The sequence below is a fragment of the Bombus pascuorum genome, chromosome 12 (assembly GCF_905332965.1).
Source record: "Bombus pascuorum chromosome 12, iyBomPasc1.1, whole genome shotgun sequence".
Classification (NCBI taxonomy): Eukaryota; Metazoa; Arthropoda; class Insecta; order Hymenoptera; family Apidae; genus Bombus; species Bombus pascuorum.
This window is the reverse complement of record NC_083499.1, coordinates 10,292,333-10,315,569: the sequence shown is the minus strand read 5'-3', so window position 1 is coordinate 10,315,569 and position 23,237 is coordinate 10,292,333. Positions and strand designations below refer to the sequence as shown.

General features: G+C 36.1%; 1 pseudogene; it reads right to left on the bottom strand.

Annotated features, from left to right (window-relative positions):
* The window catches only part of LOC132912862 (uncharacterized), a 34,117-nt pseudogene extending 13,123 nt beyond the window's left edge, over positions 1-20,994 (bottom strand).
* Between the last annotated feature and the right edge of the window lie 2,243 nt (positions 20,995-23,237).

The window sequence follows — 23,237 nt, the reverse complement described above, 5'->3', positions numbered from 1 at the left end:
TCATACGCATACACATACGCACGAATACGCTCGTGAGAGCACCAACCCGGTACACATAGCCACCACGTACACGCAAAAGACACAGCGACATCGGGCGTATACTTATGGTTGCGAACGGTGGTAGCAGTACGTAAAGCGTGCTAGCGTGTGTACTGGTCATTCAACGAAGGTACAGAGTGACTTCCTGTAAAGCTATATACATCTAACCAACGGGCATTCTCGTTCGAGTTGTCGAAGGGGTAGAGCGGTTGTAGTCAACATCCACCGAACGCTATTTTCCGCCCGAGTACCGGGTGGCACTTTACTACTGGATCGATCGTTACCACTGAGCAACCAACCTCTTTTATGATCGCTCGTTCGAAGGAGAAAAAAGAAGACGCGATCGCCGATTCCTTTTCGTTACCTTTTAACCAGACTTTTCGTTGCCCCGCTAATTGCCTAATGAACCGCGTAATTTTAGCGCCGACGCGAGCTACCACCATCCTGATACGAGCACATCGTGCGAGACTCGTGATCGTCATAGAACAATCATGGTAGCTGATATATATATAAACATGATTAGTATGATAAGATAGATATAATTAATTTAAAAGAAAGAGGGAAGAATCGTACTCTTCTAACTATGGAAAACAGATCTGATGTAAATATCGAATAGCGTTCGCAGCATTGCATATTCTTATTTATTCGTTGCTCCATAATAAAGGATTACGTATCGGTTAGATATTAAACAGAATTTGATTTGAGCTGACATGGCTAATATATTGATGGTAATTGAAGGAACCTCGATCAAATATTTGAGAAATCGCCTCCATCCTCTCTTACAATTGGATAGCGTGACGATTAAGGCTGTGAGGAAATTTCTGTAACTTCTGCTTCTGACAAAGTCGACCACTTTTGTCTATACATAATTTGTTTAACGCTCTAAAATAAATCTAATACCATAGATTTAGAGATTAGATTTCTCCCTAGATATAATATTATATGTTAGAATTTAAGTTCAAATCTCTATCGACTTTTATAACAGAGAAGGTATTTGAAGAACGAAACACTGTGTATTCCAATTCTGAAAGTATTCATAAGTCATTGTTGAATCAGACGCGATATTCTTCGACGAGATGTTTCGCAGACAAAAGATATAAATTTCGAAATACAGATCCGGAGAGATATTAAAGTAATGAGATTAATTAATAGAATAGACCCTGGTGTTAATTTAGAAGCGTGTGTCGGGATGACCACAGAGTTACTTACAACTGGGATACTCCGCGGTGTATCTATAGGACGTTTCAAAATTAACTTGCAAACAATTAATTGCAACAGTATCGTATTTGTTTCAAGACATTTTGAAACGTTATAAACAATTACTTTTACCGCGTGATATATAAAAATAATTATTCGGTAAATGTCTATTGATTTACAATTCTATGCAATACTCTGCAAATTCAAAAAATTATCCAGAAATATTAATAAAATAAGACAGTTGCATAATACTTGCTTATTTACTTGCCTGTCTTTCTAAAGATACTAAATTCTAATGTGCAACCATTAATTCAACGATTTGAAATAATAATCTCATCTTGTATGTATCGCTGTCAACGTCATCGTTGTTAGCTATTATATCGTAATTTCTAAAAAGCGCTATGGCAACAACATCGCCGATAAGATGAGACAAATCCTTAAGCGATGTTTGTTAGTTACTTTTTCAGCATAGTAGTAGGAAGCAAAAGCTAGCGCAGTCTTGTTTACGGATAAATGTCTTACTTCCCCTACGTCGGTGGTCGCGGCCATCTTGTTACCCCGCCTTTCCTTGCAAAACCCCTTTCATATTCCCCTGCAAATGTTAGACTACCACCACCATCACCACCACCACCGTTAGTCCCGTCTTACCCTCTCTGGAAAACCTGGTTTCCCATACCATTTGCCCCACCCTTTCCATCCACCATTCTGACTTACCCCCTCCAAGCAAAGGAAAGGGTATTATCACCACTCCGTAAATTTCTTTCCCTCTTAAGGATAAGAAATGCACTCTGCGGAAATGAGCGTAGTTTCGTGTCAAAAGTAATCGGTTAAAAGAGTTGAAAGTCATAAAGAAGCAAGGTATTTAAAATGCTGAGAGTAACAAGGAGGAAATGTACTAATAATTTAAAAAGAGAAGGAAACTAATTATGTAATTTCTTTCATTGTATAATACTATAATTGAAGGGCTCTCTGAAAAACGGACTTACGAATCTATGCAAATGCAATTTACTTCGCCGTTCTATTTTCTGAATTGTTTGATAACGATGTTTCGTGAGCAAAGCTTCTCTCGGAGAAAGTATCGTTTAATTTCTCTAACGAGCTTTCGGTATTTAATTTGTTGCAGCCTCGAGTCTCGATTACCAGAGACGAATCGTATATCTCTTCTTTTTGATTATTTTTCATATACTTATCTGCTAAGCGGATTTTTCTTTTTCAAGCAATTTCTGATGGAAGTACTAAGATCGTTGAAATCACCTAGGCCGATAAAATCTCGCTTACATTGTCTCGTCTGGCTGATCGATCGCTCGGGTTAAAAATCGAGTAAGTAGAAAAGGACCGTCGCTGATCTGGCGACCGAATCGCTACGCGTTCCGTTCAATGTAAACTGTGCCGTATCGGAAATTTTCTCCAATGTTACGTTAAAAGCTTCGCGTTTGTTTTACTTTTACTGCTTTTCTACTTTTACTTTTCTCCTTGCTCCATTTATACCGCTTGGAATATCGTAATTTCGTTTAAACTATTTACAACGGAAGTTTAAATTCGGTCCATTCTTTGAATGTCATATTTCCCACGACAGTTTCGTCATTTTTTAACGATGATTAAATTGATTTTTTTTTTGAAAATGAAATTGTTTTAGACGAATAAATGTTAAACCTCAGACACTGTTGGATAATTAGCATATATTTTGTCCAAACGTTAGTAATACACTAAAAAAATTTCCCTTGCAATTAATTTCTAAAGGTTCACGAAATTCTTTCTTTAATTGAAAATTAATCAAAATATGGACATATGAATTAAATAAATGAATATACACGAATAAGATAAATTCGATTAACTAAATGGAAAAACGATACATGAAGCGACGTACCTATATATCTTTTAATTTTTCAATCTTACTTGATCAATGTTCTTGATATTTATCAATGCTCCATTGCATTTCGTTTGTATTCTCTTCATATAATCCAATTCTTACTTCCTAACATTCAAATTCAAATTATATTTTTCTCATAACCAAATAACATTACACAAAATAATACAAATTCTCAAGAATATACAAATCTAGAAAAATATATTCATAGCCAAAACCATAGAATAAGTAAAGAAATACTACATAAAGTCAGTTTCAGAGGAGCTTTGAAACATTCACAACTCCAAAATAGTAGCGTTGATTACAACTTCAAAAGCGATTCCAAGTTTACACGTTAATAATGTCTGTAATTTAACAAAAACATTAACTTCAGTTACAGTTGGATACGCGAAGAACCGCTCGAAATAGTTTCGCAACTCGTCAGTGTCGACTGCATATTTGAATTTATTTCCAGATGTAAGCAACATTCGTACATAGTGGACTAAAGAAAGGTTACAAACAGAGCAGAAAGAGAGAGAAAGGGGGAAATAGTGATGGCAGAATACAATGTCAGGTTGGAAGGATTAGAAGGATCCTTAATCGTCGAAACCCAATCCGGTCGGGGAACGGAATGTCCTCATTTCCATCGGCCCTTTCGCTCCCAAAGATACGTGGAATTTCAGCAATAAAGATAAGAGTCTTCGATTACCGGAGGTTTTCACGTCCTCCCTTTCTCCATTCGAATCTCTCTTTCTCTCTAACTACTCAGTCGTTTTTATCTTTTCAACGTTCCACAGGTATTCGCCGTAGATAGATTTGTGAGAATTTAGTGGCTGGCTTGTCACGAATACAAAGTGTAAAATTACGTCATTTTATTCCGATTGATCGTTGAAATTTGGCAGGTTTAAAAAGATCAATGAAAACATAAAAACTTTTAGCATTTTTTAATCTTAACGTAGAAAAACCTATTTACCATTTACTATCGCTATCAAATTACTAGAAAAATTTCTGTCCTTCTTGGCGTTAAAAATACAGATACAAATGATATTCAAAGCAAAAGACTAAACTCTGACGTATCCTTCGGTAATTAAAAAATTCGTATACCAAACGATTTAAGTGATAAAAAAATATAAAACGATCTTTTCTGTGGAAATGATGTAGATTATTTAGCAAATACGACGAAGAAAGTTATAAACGATGATAATTTAGCTGTTAGGGGTATCGAAGGCTATAGCCACGATCGTAGATTTCAATTAAACCGTAACTGAAGAGAATCGAGGTTGTAAATAAATCAATTTAATCGACCAGATACATTTTTTATCATTCTTCTACGTATCTACTGAAGGTCTATAACATTCAAGTGACACACGATATAACTGACAACGTTAAAAAAATCATTTCTCGTTTCTATCAGAAACACTTATAACGCTTATATACGTATATGTATATCGTTTACCATTTCAACTTCTCATTTCACCAATACCTAAAAAGTCATTCCCTGCATTACGATTACGTTCTAAGCAATGCCTCACATTCCTTCGACGAAGAATCGTCCGTAATATCGAGCGTATACCAGTAGCTTCCCTTAACGAATCTCGATACCATTCCGACCGAACTCCGCGGCTAACAGCGAGATAGAAATCGGACGTGGACCAAGAGGGATGCACCTCCGGCCAGAGAAGGACCAGCAAGGATGTGTAAGGACGTGCTACTGCAGGTGAAGGAGAAGTAGGTAGAACGTGGTATTCTGGAGGCAACGACGATCAATACCCAACAGCCCGGCACGTACGAGTCTGTATAACTATACCAGTGTATTCGGTGTACACTGTAAGGGGGGTAGTTGGTAGAAATAGGGGTGGAAACATCCCCAAGGAGCCGATAGTAGCCCATAGCGCTGCCAACCCACCCCATAGTTCCGGCCAATGGATGCCCACTGCGATCTCTAGCTCTGTGCTACGAATGAGGAGCCTTCTCAGTCTGTCTCTTCTATCTGTCTGCATATAAGCTCCGTCTTTCTCTATTTCACTCGCCCTAGGTCCCTTGTCTCGAGACTGACTTAACAATTAAATGCATTTACACGTCTCTTCGGATAGAAGCCCTTTTTATATGACTTTAATTCGACTCCGAGCTGAGAAAGATAATGTTCCTCGTTCCTCCTCTTTTCGTTACATAAATATATGAAAAATGATACGAGATGAAAACAGCTTGCTCGAATATACTGTACATTTATTATAATTACGCAACAGGCAGGAATAGACTAGACAATGATGCGAGAAATATACCAAACACTCGTCAACGTAGAGTGTTGCTTATTACAAGTACGTTCAACAGCCATTGTCACCTGCCTGTTCTTCTGAAACGTTTCGAGAGTCTTCCGATTGTCGCGATCTTCTTTTACAACAACCAAATAATCTGCGACCTCTAAAACATTTTTTAAAAATGTAAAGAACATTTTTAACGATACAAAAGAGTCGCATATAAAAGAGGTATTTGAGAAAGCTACTTGAGAAAATTACTTGAAAAAGATTAGATGGCATCGCGCGTTTCACGGGGCACGTGAAAAGAAGAAGATCTAACGTGACCTATAGATCAGGCACTCTATTTAACCTAGCAAGCCTTCGTTATAAATAACGGATTATGTAAGCTCTGATCGGGCGTTCATGTGCATAAAAAAATCAAGCAAGATACTCCTTCACGCTTCTTTGCGTTGCATCTAGGAGTTTATTATAGGAAGCGGCAAGTAAAAGAAGAAAACATAGAAAAATACGTGCAAGCAAAATAACAACAAAACAACGTACTCTACTTCTAAGTAAGCGACTCGCAAACAACCGAGTTATCGGTCATCTAAGCGCATCGTATACGCGCGCGCGATAGAAAATTCATTTGCACCTTCTTCGTCTACAACGAACAACCAACAAAATGTAAATCTCTGCTTAACCACTTGAAAGATACTACCGTATACATATGTGTACGTCTAGGTTTTCTTCAGTTTGGCCTTGATTCCAAAGAACGTAGTAAAGATTGTTGCGATCAACTGTCAACGAAGAAGAATATTTTATCGTAACTGATTCATACTGGGAAATTAAATCGAAAGATTAATAAATTCGTTTCTGAAGAAATTAATATTTCCCTTTGTTTCCTGGACCACGAGGTCGCCCTTGAAATCTATGGCTGACCTTCGAAACCGGGGTTTCTCATGGTAATTATAGCGTATCTACCCTTCCGTTTATAAAAATAAACGCGGGTGCAACGCTTCCTGGTACGTGCGTATGCGTGGCGAAGTGAACGAGCGAAGATCTTCCGCCGTTCTTCCCTTCGCGGCCCCAAGTTTATTACCTGAAGCTACGAATGAATGGAAGGAGCATGATAAAGCGTGGTAAAAGAGGGTGGTAGTCTACTCCTGAAGGCCGTCGAGGGTGCAGGACTGTAGGCGGGTGTCAGAAGGGACGAGGGAGAGCGCAGAGAAGGGTTTCATTCATGAACGTGTTTTATTGTTTCAGGCAGAACGCGAGTGGAGAACAGAGGAGGCCGGATAATAGCCACGGAGGAACCGGAAAGCATAAACCCGCGCAAAAGTAGGAGCCACTTCAAGCGTTTTCTGCGGCACGACCCTCCCGAAAATTATCCCCGGACGACCTGGCCAGACACGTCCTACCCTAACACGAAATAAGGAATATTCTTCATCCGTACAATTCACTTTAGGAGAAAGGTTTGCAAGTTAATAAAAAGAGGAAGAAGCTACGAGGGAAACATAGAAAAGGAAAAACGAGCAGACATTGTTTACGGTCTCAAAAATGACAAAGATGATTAGACAAATTTTTTAAGTAACGAGAATGACCAGAAACATTGTAACGATAACGAGGATGACTAAGAAAATGCTTTTTATACCTTCTTTGAAGAATACACGAGATTTTGGTAAAAAGACAACTCAGTGCGTGGCTCCTTATCGTACGGAAGTTTGTCTATGACTTGGAAAAGTAAACTGAAGATACGTGGGTAAATACAAGGAAACACAAAACCTCCTAAATACATATGGATAACGCATACAACTCGAAAGTGGCGTATATTTGATGAGACATTGCAGCTCTTACAAAAAAGGAAATAAAAATTACGACAGAACAAGTTCGTCTTTGGATTAAAATATTAATGCGATATTTAACGTATACAGGCACAAGACAAAGATTCTTTAAACTTTGATGATTATTTTGCCTCCCTTTAAACAAATTAAAATAATTGAATTTTTTATTTCACATTAAAACGATAGAAGCAATAAGTAAAACTTTGAGAAAATTCGAGGCGATATTTACAACAACGAAAAGAACTTTATTTGATACAACGCCATTGCATAAATTGTGGTTGTGCAACTTACAGAATTGCCACGCCCCTGTGCTGTAACCTTAACTTCCGACACCACCTATAATAAACCCTTTAAACTCCCATGTGCATCGCATACTCCTCCTTTCTCCCGTCCCCTGTATTCAGGGTTGTCCAAAGTTCGAAGTTCTTTCGACGGTCAGAACTTTTTCCGTTTCATAAACTGGCCCCGGTACAATCCCTGACAAAGTTTCTTTCATAGTACAGAATCGTTTCGAAATTGCTACATCGTACCCTCTTTATGGAATTTCAAACAAATTGTTGCAAACAGAAACGATTTTTGCGACTAAATATTTTTGAAGATATTCATCGGATAAATTGAAATACATTCGCAGTCTTGACGAAAGATGCAAAGACTAAAAGAAATTTTTGATCGAAGTTTCTTTACGTATTAGGTAAATATGTACCTCTATGAACTTGAATTAAACGAAATTATCCAAATTTTAATGAAAATATGTAAATCTGGAATAGTCCTCATTGAGGAAGAACGTATCGAAAAAACACGCTCAGATTGAAAATTTATTAATACACAATAAGTAATTCTAGAAGAATGAAAATCGAAGAAAAATTGACAAAATCCATCAAAGGAAATTAAAGATAATAATTTTCAAATCCTCGAACAATCGCACGACTATTCGATAAGAGTGTCAATACGATCAAAGGAATAATTAAATACCACCAACAATTGGAACTAGTAAGAAACAACTTAAAAAAATGAAATAATCATGCTATTTAAAAAACACTTCAAACTTCAAAACTTCAAACAAACTACCTACTGAAAATTAGAGACTCAAAATTCAGTACGGCCAGGAAACCAAAAGAAATATACCAAGAGAAAGAAAGTAAAAAATGCAAACAACTAAGTATTTAATAGCAGAGCTGAAAAAATAGTCGACAAAAGTGCATTATGTATAACCTAAATTTACAAGACTAATTAAAATTCTAAACAGCATAGAAGAGTTACAGTTAAAAGCATCGAAATTCATCTCTGGCAGGATTTGAAAAGGCGCGTGCTATAAATTTCCGGTGTAAAAAGGGCGACAGAAGGAAATATCTTTCCCCCGGCAAGACGAAAGAAAGAAATGGCCCCGGCTTTCCAATTAGCATTCTTACTCCTGCCGCTGCAGGCAAATGTCGGGGGTGGTGAGTGTGCAACATAAACCGCGCGATAAAACGCCGCTGGCACGTGTATATCACCCACACATAGAGCCACTTCTTTTTCATTTTAGTTTCTCGCACGGCAGTGTGGAAAGCGGTAAAGTAGAAACGGCAGAAACACGGCCAAGAAGCGTTTATAATGCTCTGCTCCAACACTCTGCAACTTCGCCAACTAAACGCAGGTGGTTCTCAAAATTCTTCTACCTTTTTACAAACTGCTTCCTTCGATTCATGCGAACATCTTTGATCGATAATATCGAATTCGTTGCTTGAGGAGCTTCTTAAATTTCGCTGGTGTGGAAGATCAGAGGAAAAACGTATGATTGTACATTTTTGAATACCAAATACAAAAATAATCGAGAATAATTCTAAATACCGAAGGATAAAAAGATATCTTCAACGAAGTTGTTATCGCGTCTGTGAAGAGTATTTGATCAGAAAAATTGTTGAAATACGAAATAATGGATTTGAGATTTTGCAAGATGTTTCGTAGTGTTCGCGTTCGGATGATGTTCCTTTGAACGAATAATTAAAGGAGAAATTACAATATCGAGGAGCGGTGTAATTTTCCTTGAAAAATTACATTTCCTGCATCACAGTTTGAAAAATATACTCAAAGAATTATCATTATTCAAGGAAAATGGAATCTCAAGAAACAAAAACAATGAAATCTCAATGCTACGAATCTACGATAAACTAAAAGTAACAAACCATTGATAAGCATTTGCTAGCATTTATAAGCATAAAAACTCAGACAGATCATAATAGGCTGAAATAAAAGATTGAAAATTCCCACAATAAATCTACGCATATACCACACGTCGTCCTCCACTCTGAAACCACGCAACATTCGATCGTCGTCTTTATCAAATCTAGCCACTCAAACTTTCGAACGAAAGACTAAAAGCAAACTATCAAGAGGTATCCATAGCTCGATTCGCACCAACGTTTCACGTTGTAATTCTCACGAAGATCTTCAACACTACCAATGGTGAAAACAATTTCGAACGAAATAGTCGCACCTTCCTGGAAAGCAAGGGTTGAGAGTCACGGCGGACGAAGAGCTCAGTGTTTTTAACCCTTCGCGAGAAATTCACGCCGCGAAGACGTCGAAAAAGCAGTGTCTCGGCTCATGGTTCATAGGAGGAACGACGTCTGGTCAAAAGTTTCGCGGGCAACCCCGCGCCGTCAGTTCATTTTTCTCCCCTTTTCTTTAGCGCCGGCGACTCTTAAGCGGCGAGCAACCGAGAAAACGCTCGAGTCGTCGACAATTCCGCAACAGCATACGGCCCGCTAATTATTTAATTATTTATTTACCGAGTTCATTTCTCCGGATTATACCACACGGCGAGTTTCATTCTTTATCGCGGCCCTATTAGCATGCAACCGGCCGCCTATACCGGCTACCTGGCCGTCTAATTGTTTACTAAGCGGCCCTTTGCTTCCCGACCTTTTCGCGCTAATCAGCGGACCCACGGTTTAAACAACTTCCGGCGAGTTTAAACGAGACCGCGACACGCGGCCATTCTTTATTCATGCGCAGACAATTCTCCACGTTTCTGTAAAGCACTGCAACAATTCGCTTTGTAGAAACGTTTGACCACGTTCCGATGTTAATCGTAAACAGGATATCGTTCAAACACGAGTTCCCTTTTTCATGCAGCTTCTAGAATATCTCAAATTTTTCATAAAAATCTGTATTGAAATGAAAGAAATATATGTATTTGTATGTTTACCTTTTGGATTAAACGATATAATTCTTTTTCGTAAAACACGAGCTATGATTAAAATATAGTTGACATTATCCCTAGAAATTACATTTATATCACATTTTTGGAAAATTATAGTCATAATCCGTCTTCTAGAAAATATAAACCGTGGGTTTTGTTTATTAGTAAACCGTCTAAACATTCGATTTTTGTCACTTACTTACTTACTACAACTTATAAAATTTATATTCTTCATTTGGAACAATTATTTGCAACACTGTTTAGGCGACTAATCTACGTACCCATCAATTAAATTTGCCAGTGTTTTATTTACCAATATAGAATTAATTGTCACCTAGAATTTAGTTATTGCGTAAATTCATTTCATTCTTTTTCATTGCATAAAATAATTTCATTACCTACATGTTGAATAATTCACATTTCACGGTCAAGAGTACAATAATCTGTGAAAAAGAAGCGGGTATGGAATCCGCGCTAAATTGCTGTTATTAAAATAATTGTTTGATGTAGAAATTAATACATATAACGATATATTAATACCGCATAAAGCTATCGGAAAATTGAACATAAGAATGTAAATTATTCACCGAGCTGTTATTTTCGATAATTTGGTGTGGAAGCAATTGAATGAAAGTGGAAATAATTAAAAGTGGCTGTGTCAACGAAAGGGAAATTAACGCTTTAATTGATGGGACGGTTTTAATAATTTTATGAAGCGCGAGTATCTCGTTCATTCAAACAAACTCAATAGCATTAATGAGCGTGTCGTTCTCTTCAGTGGAAGGTAGTAAAATATTTCGTAGCTGCGAATAAACGTGAAATTTTGCGGTGTACACATTAAACCCATATCATTGTGCAGAAATTACTTGATCAAAAATTAACGTTTACTTCCGATCATGCACGTTATAAATTATTTTTGCGTAACAAATTTTGGTTTGATTTTACCACCTCATTTTATCTTTCTCGTTATAAACATAATACGTAAACTTCGTAATATTCGATATTCACGCAATCTACACAAATCAACCGCATTTTCTTCTTTTAATTTGTTCATATTTCCCAATATAAACTGCCAATCATTTGACAAATATTGACATAAAAATAACACGATTGCGGATAACACAATAAATGTTGCGAAAAAAAAGAAACGTTTATTCAATACCAACTCAATATCCCTTCAAACTACTTGTTACTTCCACTCCAATGTTCTGTTATTTTCCACAAATTAAATATTTCAAATACTCTCAAACAATATCTAACATAATATAGTATGTATGTATGGTAGTAATATTTCCTATTTTAAATTAACAAAAATAAACTTATCATTTTACCCGTATGATCTTCAATTTATAAATAGACACGCATGAAAATGATCAAACTATCCAACACAAAGAATTCCGACGATTCAACCCTCTAAATCTATAGTACTTTTCTAAACTCCATAATCGTACGCTAGACAAACTGCAGCTGGACCAACATCTGCCAGACCGGTTGTTGGTCATCTCGCGCCATGTCCAGTTTGCAACGGAATTTCCTATCTCTCTTTCTTTTTTTATTATTCACCAATGACCGGTCCGTGACCGGTCAGCATCCACCAGGATGCTGGAAGAATCCCTGTACACTTTTCTGTATCGTGACCAGTCCATCCGGTACTGGCTCGATCGTCCAACCACCCCTCGACGGAGGGAGAGGACTGGTTTTCAAAAGCTGTATCTTCTTTGAGTGTCGCATCTTCGCGCGAGACACGCGATCCACGTGAACAGTTCGCATTGTGCTTGTGAATGGGAACGGTGATGAACATTGTTGGCTGAGGTAAGCGAACTATCATCCATAATCTCCTTATCTTTCCCTGAGTATAAGAGCTTGAAAAATGTTGCTTCTTCTTTCGCCGCGAATGAGGATCATAGGGAATAAACGTGTCAAGTCCATTTCTGTGAAAAATCTTTTTGAGTGTAAAACAAAAAATACTTTTTCGTTTGGAATTCACGAAATTGAATAAAAACGTGAATCCTAATTCGTGTTGACTTCTGACGGTACAATCGATATTTCTGAAATGTTCACAGGGATATAAATGGAAGAAATGTAATTTCAAAACCAACTAAAACAATGTTCTCTGTATTTTAAAATCGTTCTTTTATTTCAAGATTACCATAGGAGAAAGACAAAAATGTGACTTGTACACGCATCAGGTTCTTTCTTTCTTCTTTTCAAATAATTTACGCATGCTGTCGTTGGTATTATGTTAAAATATGACTATTACGATGAAAGGACGATTTAAAGTTTAATCGTTAAACAATTGATTAAATTATTATATTTGTATAAAAATACGGAAATACAAGATTTAATAAGTTCCGGATTAGAAAAGAAAAAAACAAGCCTGGAGAGAAATTAGGATTTAGAGTGCGTCTGTATGGACGCGATAGTAGAATATATTAATTTTATCAGAATAATATATTAATCAATACAGTGAGCGTGTTGCATATGTGCATAATTACGAAGAATGATGAATTTCATCTATGAGAGAAACATCGCGTATTTACAGTAATAATATTGGTACTAAATATCTAACTTACAAAATGCATGAAATTCATGTATTGATTATTTGCAGTAGTTAAAGTATGATATTCTTTAATTGTATCAAGCAATTAGTCAATAATTAACGATTAATTTGTAGCAAGAGAAAACACGTGTCGATTACCGACAAATTTCTTCAGTAACCTGCCCTTTTGGGAATAATAATCGTAGGAACTTGCTGTGTTCTCGCGTAGGTGGCTCTAGTAAGTCATGGGGTTGGTTTGATCAATAATTTACTCACTCCCACGTACAAGATTCTGGCAAAATGGCAGCGTACGCCATCTCTTAGAAAACCGGTGGACAGTGTGCTGCTACTCTTGTTTAACCAACAATTGAACTCTACTTCAATGTTATAAATTAAAAGAAAAGATTTCTAACAATAGCTACCGTTCGTCAGGCAATCTAAATTTGAATTGAAATTTGAATATTTAGGCTGTAACAGCTTTATTTTAACAAATAACGATGTTAAGAATAATATTTCAAATATATTATACTTTTTCTAAACAGTTTACTAGAATAAGATACTTTTCACTGCATATAGACTCTGAAGATAAAGAAGGCTGATATTAACATCGCTGACAAATTAATTTACAGACTTATATCATGTTTTGCTGAAATTTTGAACTGCTTTGCTAAGTACTTGCAAGTAGCTCGTAAATATTTCTTCGTCTGTTTTCAAATCGATATTAAAATTTCTCAAAATGAGCACTTTTTGTTCTACAGTATGTATATTCTTAGCGTTTCTTAATGCAAATCATTCTACGATTACTACGAAGCTTTGTTTAATTTGTTACTTGTAAATTCCTTCGTCGAAGCCTGTTACGTGTTGCACTGTTTTGTTGCTAAACGCTTTTTCACGTTTGAACTGTTTATAGGTGAAGTAAAAGAATCCTCATTGATATATAGTAATTTTATGTCCTAATTTTATATATTTTTTTTCAAGGTTTCCTTCAAGTATTAATAGTCTTTTCGTTTTTCAAAACGAAAGCCAAATTAAGATACAAGAGTCGAGAAAGTATTTCAGAGTTAAAATAAAATTTCTATCAGTTTGAAAATTTACTAAATTCATCGATGTAAAACTGTCGATCGATATCACTGAATTCCTGAAATTCCTAAATTCTAAAAAATAGACTCATAATCCGCGGTATGCTCTGGTATACTCAAGTATCGGTTATCGGTCTTGTGCTTCAGACGAAAATTTTCTTTCAGCTCTAATCCAGGGAAAGTGGCATGGCATAGACGTGGAAATTAATTTAGTTGAAGTCGGTCAATCTTAAGGCGACAGCTGCTGCTGAAGGAATCCATTAGTAGGCTTATGGCGTCGGCATCTTTCCTAGGGTGGTCATCACCACCCCCTCAACGCTGCTAGAACTCTGCTTTTGTTCGAGATAATAAGCCACCATTGTTGAGATAGGTGGATCCGTCCAACGACCTTATTGTCCATCGACCCGCTTTGCTTCGAATATTCGCGATAAGAGTCAAATTCTCGTGAAGTCGTGGACTAACGTATACCCCTCCTCTATCTGACCACTGATTTTCGAGCTGTTATCCGCTATGCGATACAGAAAAGATTCTATTCCTGGATCAACGTGATTCTCGAACTTTGAAAGATTAACAGAGAAACGATGAACCTTCGTATGCTGAAGAAATTATGACTTTTTGGTTCTACAGTCGTAATAATTTTCATGGTATGCATTGTTCGATGTTGAAGAACGATTGAAACGTGACAGAATATTGAATAACGATCGTTTAGTTTGTATAGTCATTGTTTGCAGTTTAAATGAGTTTAATTAACTGATCCTTTGAGTGACAGAATTAAATTATAGTATAGAAATTAAATAACAATAGATTTGAATCAATCTACATAGAAGTACGAAATAGAACGTCTTTTTTTATTAAAAAAACAAACATGCAATATATTATATATATATATATGTACAATAACTTTCAACAAACGCAGTTTGCATCTTCTTAGTAGTAGCATTTTGTCTTTTTAAAAATAAATTTACATTTAGCTATATGATCCTTTGAGTGACATAATTAAATGATAATATAGAAATTAAGTAACAATATATTTGAATCAATCTACATAGAAGTACGAAATAGAACGTCTTTTTTTATTAAAAAAACAAACATGCAATATATTATATATATATATGTACAATAACTTTCAACAAACGCAGTTTGCATATTCTTAGTAGTAGCATTTTGTCTTTTTAAAAATAAATTTACATTTAGCTATATTACTGGAAAAATGCTATTGTTCTCAAAGATGTAAGAAAAGAATATTCTCTGAACTTTATTAAATACTGTTGATTTAAATTCATAAGGGAAATAACTATATCTTGGAAAAACATTTTTCGAACGTCAGTACATAGGTACAGTGTGACATGATTGTTCGTGTGGGAGCTGTAATGTCGAGGCAGAGGGACAATAGACTTGAACGCGTATTAACGTACAATTACAGGATTTTCTAGAAACCCAATTAAGCCAGACAGAGGACGGCTTGTTTAGGATTTTCAAGACCACGTGGATTTGCGGGCTATACATTAAGCACTAAACGTGCATCAGCTCGCGTCGAAGAGATCTCGTTAAATCTTGTAAAGGTCTAACAGTAGCGGTAGAACTTTAGACAATCAAGCAAAATTCCAAATATGTTTTACATCATTTTCCTAAGAAAATGATTAAACATCTCTAAAATATCGCGAATAATTATATATTTATTCCAATGATATACTTCTCTCTTTATAAACAAACTACTTAATCATCTTAAACAGCTGTTTCTCTTTATTCACGTTTCTATTCTCTAATATCACGTGTTCATCTGCGCTCGAATATATATTATATTCATTCAAACGTATCAAAATTCAATTTAAAAAAAAAGAATAGAGATTTTTTAAGGAATTACATTTATAATAATTTAATCTATACCGTTTTTATAACTTATTTAACAAAAGTTAGTGAAAGGATAATTTAAAGCTATCAAATCTTCGCAACACGCTTCTTAGATTCTATTTGAACAATGAAAAAAAGTATAATTCCCTATAATATCACAATATAATAATTCCTTTGAAATATCACAATTTTGATCAAAATTATTATAGATTTAACGAAAAATTGCAAGAACCGCAACGATGTCTATCGCAAAAGTGCAAACGTTCCGCACTGAGAAAAGCCAACGTCATGCGATAGCTACGAGGCAGCCTTGGCTCGTGGAACGGTACTACACCCCCAGGAACAAAGTTATATCGGCTCGTACTAGAAGCGTGGGGTGAAACGAAAAGGGAGGAAAGGGGGTGGGTGATACGACGTGGCCCGTTCCTGAGGGAGCGGCGAAGTTCGGTGATTACCTAGGACTCTCCTAGGAACTGAGAGTTTCGTACTTCGCCCGCGCTAGCTTCAGCAACCTAACAGTCGAGCAAAGTAACTAAGGTTATTCGGAGGTACGCAGGAAGGTGGATAAGGAGAGAGTTCCGGGTCGGGCCTAAGGGATGCACTGTCGATATCGTGGGCGTCTGCATCAAGATATCCTCAGTTGAGTGATCGTGCCCACGAGATTCCTGGCTGCCTCCTGATCGAGCATGCAAACCCCAACCACTTCAAGATTTTCATAATTAGAATCGTGGAGAAGATGCACGATCGCTCGTTTCTACCTTACTTTTCTACAATTTCCTTTCGCAATTATATCGAAAAGAAATTGTTCTACCTCGTAAATCGTCTTCAACTATTCGTTAATTTAAAAAGAATTCAACTGAAGAAACAAAGTTGTCGCGTTTAATTAAATTGTTTTAATATCTTTCCAACTGCTTTACAACTTTGTTAATTGCCAACTCCAAAAACTATTTCTTTGCTCGATGTTCTAAAGAATCCTTCAATTTTCGGTATTACTCGAACAAAGTTAAATTAATTAAAATTTTAACGTAGCATTCCACTGAAAAATATCTATCTTCCTATGTCTAGCCTTGGTCGTCTGTGTGTTAAACGATCCCTAGTAACCTCGAACAAAAAAGACACGCAACTCTCGTGGGTCCAATTTCCGTGAACTTCAAAGGGGTAGGAAATATCGTAAGGACAGGACGTCGTAATAACCATAATTCAATATGGCTGTTAAGATGGTAGGCACTTCGAAACGGTCTGGGCTAGCGGAGTTGTATGGGGTTGGGAATGGGTTGCAAGACCTTCCTACTCATTCTCTTCTGTACCCCGCGTCCTCGATACAGATGCTATCTAAGAAGAGAATCCGGGGTGTACCATTGTTCTCTGTTCAGAGATCTCGATGCTTCAGCCTCAGTGCACTGATACTCCTTAAACTTTGGACAAACTTTGCCTCGCCGCCAAGTCCTCGTTACAATGAGACATAACCGCATATCGGACGATTGATCCTTCTGAATTGCGCACAATCGGCTCTCGCGTAAGTTAGATACGTGCAAATAAATTTTTCATTAAAACGAATCAATAAGTTTTATTCGATACGAATGAATATCTGAAAATATTTTTAGTTATCTTATTTTCTTTTCCTTGTTCTTAGCCTTACAAGTGGGATACGAGTTTAAGGTGTTGTTATTTAACAAGACATTGGGGCAAATTATAAATGTATCTTTTTTAAAAATATTTTTGTCAAATAGTATTAGTCAAGGAAAGAATAAAGACTAAAAGAGGATACTCAAGTTGCTGTGGTAAAAACAGAGATAGTAAAAGATAACATTTCGATATTTATAGACTTATAATACCACGGAGAAGTAACGAACGAGCCATACAGAGCATGAAATTATTCTCAGAAATAAATTTCCCGAGATATGTACGGCAATCAACCTATCCTCCTCCATTTACGTATCGTTACATCTCGTCAAGTCTCTTTTATACAATTCTTAATCCCTAATAAGTAGTCAATCCTTTCTCTAATTTTTTTCATTCACAGGTAATCAATGCCCAGTCAACTCACTGCACGTACAGTAATTTCTTCACATTGTATATAATAAACAAAACTCGAACAAATTGCACGTAATTTTGTCCATATTTGCATTAAATTAAGAACCTCTCTGATTACACAGTAATAAATATCATTAGCCGTCATTCATGATAACGATGTATCGAGAAAGTAAACAATTTACGATTCTGCCAGAAAATACTCTCACAAATAATACTTCGTTATTCGTTGTCAATTCGTCCAATTAAAAATTGCTGTCAGTTTTTACAAGATTGTAAACGCACAGGCTGTTATAAGAAAAGGCAATCACCGTTCTATCAAGTCGTCAATCCTCTAGAACGTTGGATTTGAACCCTTTGAAACCACGTCTGGTCGGCCATATTTTTACGCTGTGGGCAAACTGGAAGGGGGATGAAATCGTTTTGATCGCAGTGAAAGCAAGATGCTGGATGGAGGGTGATGCTCGAGCAGCGAGCAGAGATGGTGAGGGGTCATCCAATCAACCCCCAGCAAGCCGCGTCTTACCCTCTCTATAAAGTTATCTTTCTTGTCCCTGCCCTGAGCAGAGTTAGAGCACCCTCGAAATTCCCAACTATTGACCGAACCACTCCAGACCATTGCTACGATCAATCGACACTTGTGCTGGTAAGAAAGACGCAATATGAATTTCATGTTTCGATTAATTTTCCCTTGCGAATGAGAGTTACGGATGAAACTGGACAATTCACGAAAGAGAGTTACGAAGATTCGCAATATTCTCCTCCAGATAAGACGTTTCTTAAATTTTTGTTTTCCATGATTAAAGTATTTAAGAGAAGATTTAAAATGTATCGTATAATATTAGACGAGGAATACAAATACAAGTACTTTCGTATAATTCTAGCGTAATGCTTTCGATTACGGAGCTGTCGAATTTCTACGGCTAATCAACAAGAGTACCTAAGCTCGAAACGATAATACTGTTCCCATTCCAGAAGTCGAATGCAAAGTTATCTCATATAAACTTCTACCACACCTCGCTGCGATGTACCCGTTGCGTTTTATTAATCTCGTTAAACTTTAAAACTTCTACTATACTGTAGTTCTCGAAGTAAAGTTTTCTATCTTATTTTCTATATTATTTTACTGAATTAAAGTTGTTGCAAATTCAACGATTTTCTTTCCAATGAAATTAGTTTAACAATTACAATTATCTACAGCAAATCCAAAAATGTAGTAATATATATTCCCATTATCTCGCAATAATATTTAGAAAGATAGAAACAAAATCTCAAGAAAATATCTTGTATCGTTCTAAGCTTAAATAAAGAAAATATTCCACTCCTCGTAATATTATTTTTTAACGTAAAAGAGAATTTAGATATAGAATCATTCTACTTTTTTCCGTAACCTTTACAATTACGAAAATTATCTAACCACAGCAGTGTAATTTGAACAAAATAGTAATCCTTAACGGTAGGACTATCGATCTTTACTATGCTCACTTAACTGTACTATATAATACCTTAATATGAATAATATAAAATAAATATATGTCATCGTACATGAGTATATGTATTATATTTATTTATTTTCACCAAACCACTTTAAGTAAGTAGTAATTTATGTATACTATAATAGAGATATTTAGAAACAAAATAATATTAGCTTCCTTAAAAGCAGCTGCATGATTACTATATACAGGATACACAAATACAAAATCTGAGAATTATTGACAAGTTTGGCAATTCTAGCGTTAAATTACTTCAACATACTCCTACTTAGAAAATTCTCATATTTTAATCAAGATTGGAATCTTCCTCAGAATCAGAGGGATGAAAACGTGACTCTAACATACACAGCACATATAATCATTGGCAGAACGAAATCTTGATTCGTTGGACCGTCGATAATTTAGGCCTATCTACTAACGTCTCTAATTTCCTTGATATTCACGTCGAAGGGTCCTTACGGTCGAGGAGCCTAAGGATGCCAGAAATACCTATGTGAAGGCAGAAGCGCCTTCCATGACAGGCCTGCAGGATGGAGTTGTATTAATTTCATATCCCTTCCGCCGTCCAACACGAACGACTACGTTCAATCGTCTATTTATTGCCGACATATCCAATCTCGTACGGTCTCCACGAGGTATCGCCTAGATGCGGAGGAGTGGCAACTGGCTATTAATTTTGATTAGTCTCTTCTAAGGATCCTTGATTGGAAGCAGAATTGCGTTCCACACCTGTATCAGGACACATGTTCTAACTTTACGCAAGAATATACTTGAATTACGCGATAGCTCAGGATTAATAATTTATCTTGTTTGATTGAAAGAAAATCTTTTGTACGTATAATTTAAAACGGATTTCAAAGTGAATATTATGTGTATTTTATTGAAACTGTAAACGTTATGTAAATGTATCATATAAAAATATAGAAATGTATTGTTAGAATATATTGCTAAAACATCATTCAGATATTATACGTATAATTATACGGTGACGATCTTATTTTTATCCGATACAGTAATTAGAATAGAAATAGAAATATATAGGCGAATAAATTATAAAGTAAATAAAATAAAGAACATTTGCTGAGAGAAATATTTGTTTTCCTAATTTTGTTCAGAAAATGCACTATTGCGATATCTATGAAGATATATACGAAAATTTATAACGCCTAACTATATTTTGTTCCGTTGGAGTAAGAATTAAAATAAGCTTGATACGCGTAAAAGATCTTTTTCGATGAAGCAATGTGAATAAAAAAGATTGCAAGTTAAAGCACTGTATAAAATGTGAATTTTGACTAAAAATGAGAATTATGAACTGTCGGTAGAAAAGCGTGATAATAGGCTTGTTACATGGCTTGAAATTTAGTCATGTTTAGTCGAGTGGAGCAATATAAGTGTAAATGTAAATGTTTATGGGGAGACACTAAATGTAGAGTACGGTAATGGTGGGTTTACGACCGCAGCAGTTTACAAGTGGCTCGCGAAGTCACTTGATTCATCGGGTGATTTGTATCTCCAACTGGTTTGCTTTTTAAGGGAAGTTTACCCGCCAACTTGGCTATGCTTTCCTTCGTTAAAATTATTACTTCTTACGATCTTTTCTATTTTGCGATATTATGGACTTCTCCAACTTCTCTTTATCAATACCATATGCCATACTGACCAAGATCGGTGTTTACCTATCTATATCAAATCTTTTGCCAATTTTGTAAAAGTTAGGGAATCTCAAGCTAAAAAGTTCTCAAACTATTAAATTCTATGGAACACATAATTCAATAATTCGGTATATCTAATATAATATAATTTCATAGTCCTTTGCATCTCTTCTACACGTTTTTTACCTTTTTTCTCAAAAAATATTGGCAAAATCAAAACCTCTGTTACTTAAGTTACTTAGAGAAATTAACGCGACTCTTATCATGACAAAACGAAGTTAAAACCAGTGAAAGATCCAAAAACATTGAAAAAATTTGTCTAGCTTCTCTTTTTATCTGATTACATGGAATTGCGGTAAGAGTCTGTCCGAGAAACAAGCTAAAAGCCCTTTCGCTATATCCAACAAATAAAATGCTCAAGTTAAACGCGACCTATTAACGAAATCGAGTTCGTTCCTAGACTGTAGCCGTGGATGCACTCCACCCTGAACCACGTAAAGGAATTTGCGGTCCAAGTTGCTTTGCTATTCGAGATGGAGAAATCTTCCACCCTATAACACCCAATCCAGCCCCTTTCCTTCGGCCTCGCTCCTCTCCCCCTCCCCCATGGCTTCTCCGCGCCAGTTTACTTCAGCCCTGATCATCCGTGGCCCCAGTCACCCCAAGGCTAGTTTCTCCGTAGAACCCTTAAGCTTAACTATCCGCAGAAGTTGGAATCTGTACGTACCTATTCCACGACGAAGCTACAAACTCACCCCCTCTCCTACCATCAAGCAGCACCCTTCGTTCGGACCTAAACGCTCAACCTGTACCGGTTCGACTTGTATTCGACGTTGATATAAGCAACGAAGAAAGCAGGAGATAAAGAAACCGGTCGAGAGATGGAAAGTGAAACGAAAATCAAATCCAGGCTTCTTGGAAAGAGCGTAGAGAGAGTATGACGTACGAGATGGAGATGCATTGGATAATGGGGATCGATAGAAGAATTGAAGAAGGTTAGTACTGATATACTGAGGATACTTTAGATTAGAATGCATGTAATAAGAATCCATTGATTCTGCCCGCTATATAATATAATAATTTTTCGTTTATATAGTAAGAGTTCATATAAATAGATTGACGAACGGCAATTTTAGTTAATTTAATCGAACATTAACTACATGAAAGGTTTAACAGAGCATATGATCAATGTTTACGGACGAATTAAGAAGTTAGGTTCGTTTCGGAACGGCTGTTACAGGAGAATGAATATGGTAGGTGAAATAATAGTACAATACCTTTTCTCATCGTCTATCGAATTGCTTTACATTTCTCTGATTTTCCGCTAATTAAAGATTAATTCTAAACGTAACATATTTCTCTTTTATCGAGACAATGAGCATATTTGCGGTAAACATAGAGCGAATGAAAGATAAATTTGAGGAAAAATTCTTATATTTTTGCCACACGCGAACGAGAGAATATTAATTTCGTCTAGAATCACAATAATGTTTAGTTGTTAAAACGGTTATTCGAGTTTTAATACGTTATTTCTTATTCATAAGATACGTAAAGTTTAAAGATCGAATTACAGGATTACGTTCATATCGCACTCTTTACATAAAAGATATAACTTAGAAAAAAAAAGCTGGCACCCCGCTGGGGGTAGCCACCCACATGCTATATTTATTTTTATTTTATTTTTTTTTCACCAATAAGATATAACACTCTACCAAATGTCCTTCAGGACAAATTGTAAAAAAACCAAAATAAAAATAAAAAAAAAAAATATCGCACTCTTTTAATCACACAAATACTTTTTACGATAGTTGTTGCTTTGTTCATTTAAAATAAGAAAATATCATATAGCGGTCAATAGAGATACCAAAGAATATCTTTCTTTTTTTTTTTTTTCTTTACGTGGAGAAAATCCACACGGACGCCCGCCGCTTCTGAAGGAAAAAACAGCGTGGTGATGTCGGACTCCAACCGACTAAAACCTCCACGATGGTCGTCCCTTACAAAAGAATATCCTAACGTTCACCTTACTCTTCCACATAATGCAGCGTTCGATCCATTCCGGTTACTGTTCCGGTGTAACCGGACTAACAAAACCTGTTGGACAAATTTTAAAATCTTTCCAACTACGTCTTGTCAAAAGAAATATCGTAGAAACCAACATCACTTTCAACAAAAGTAATACTTCAATTACAAATCATTGAACCAACGATGTACATTAAAAAAATCAGTTCACTGAGAATAATAA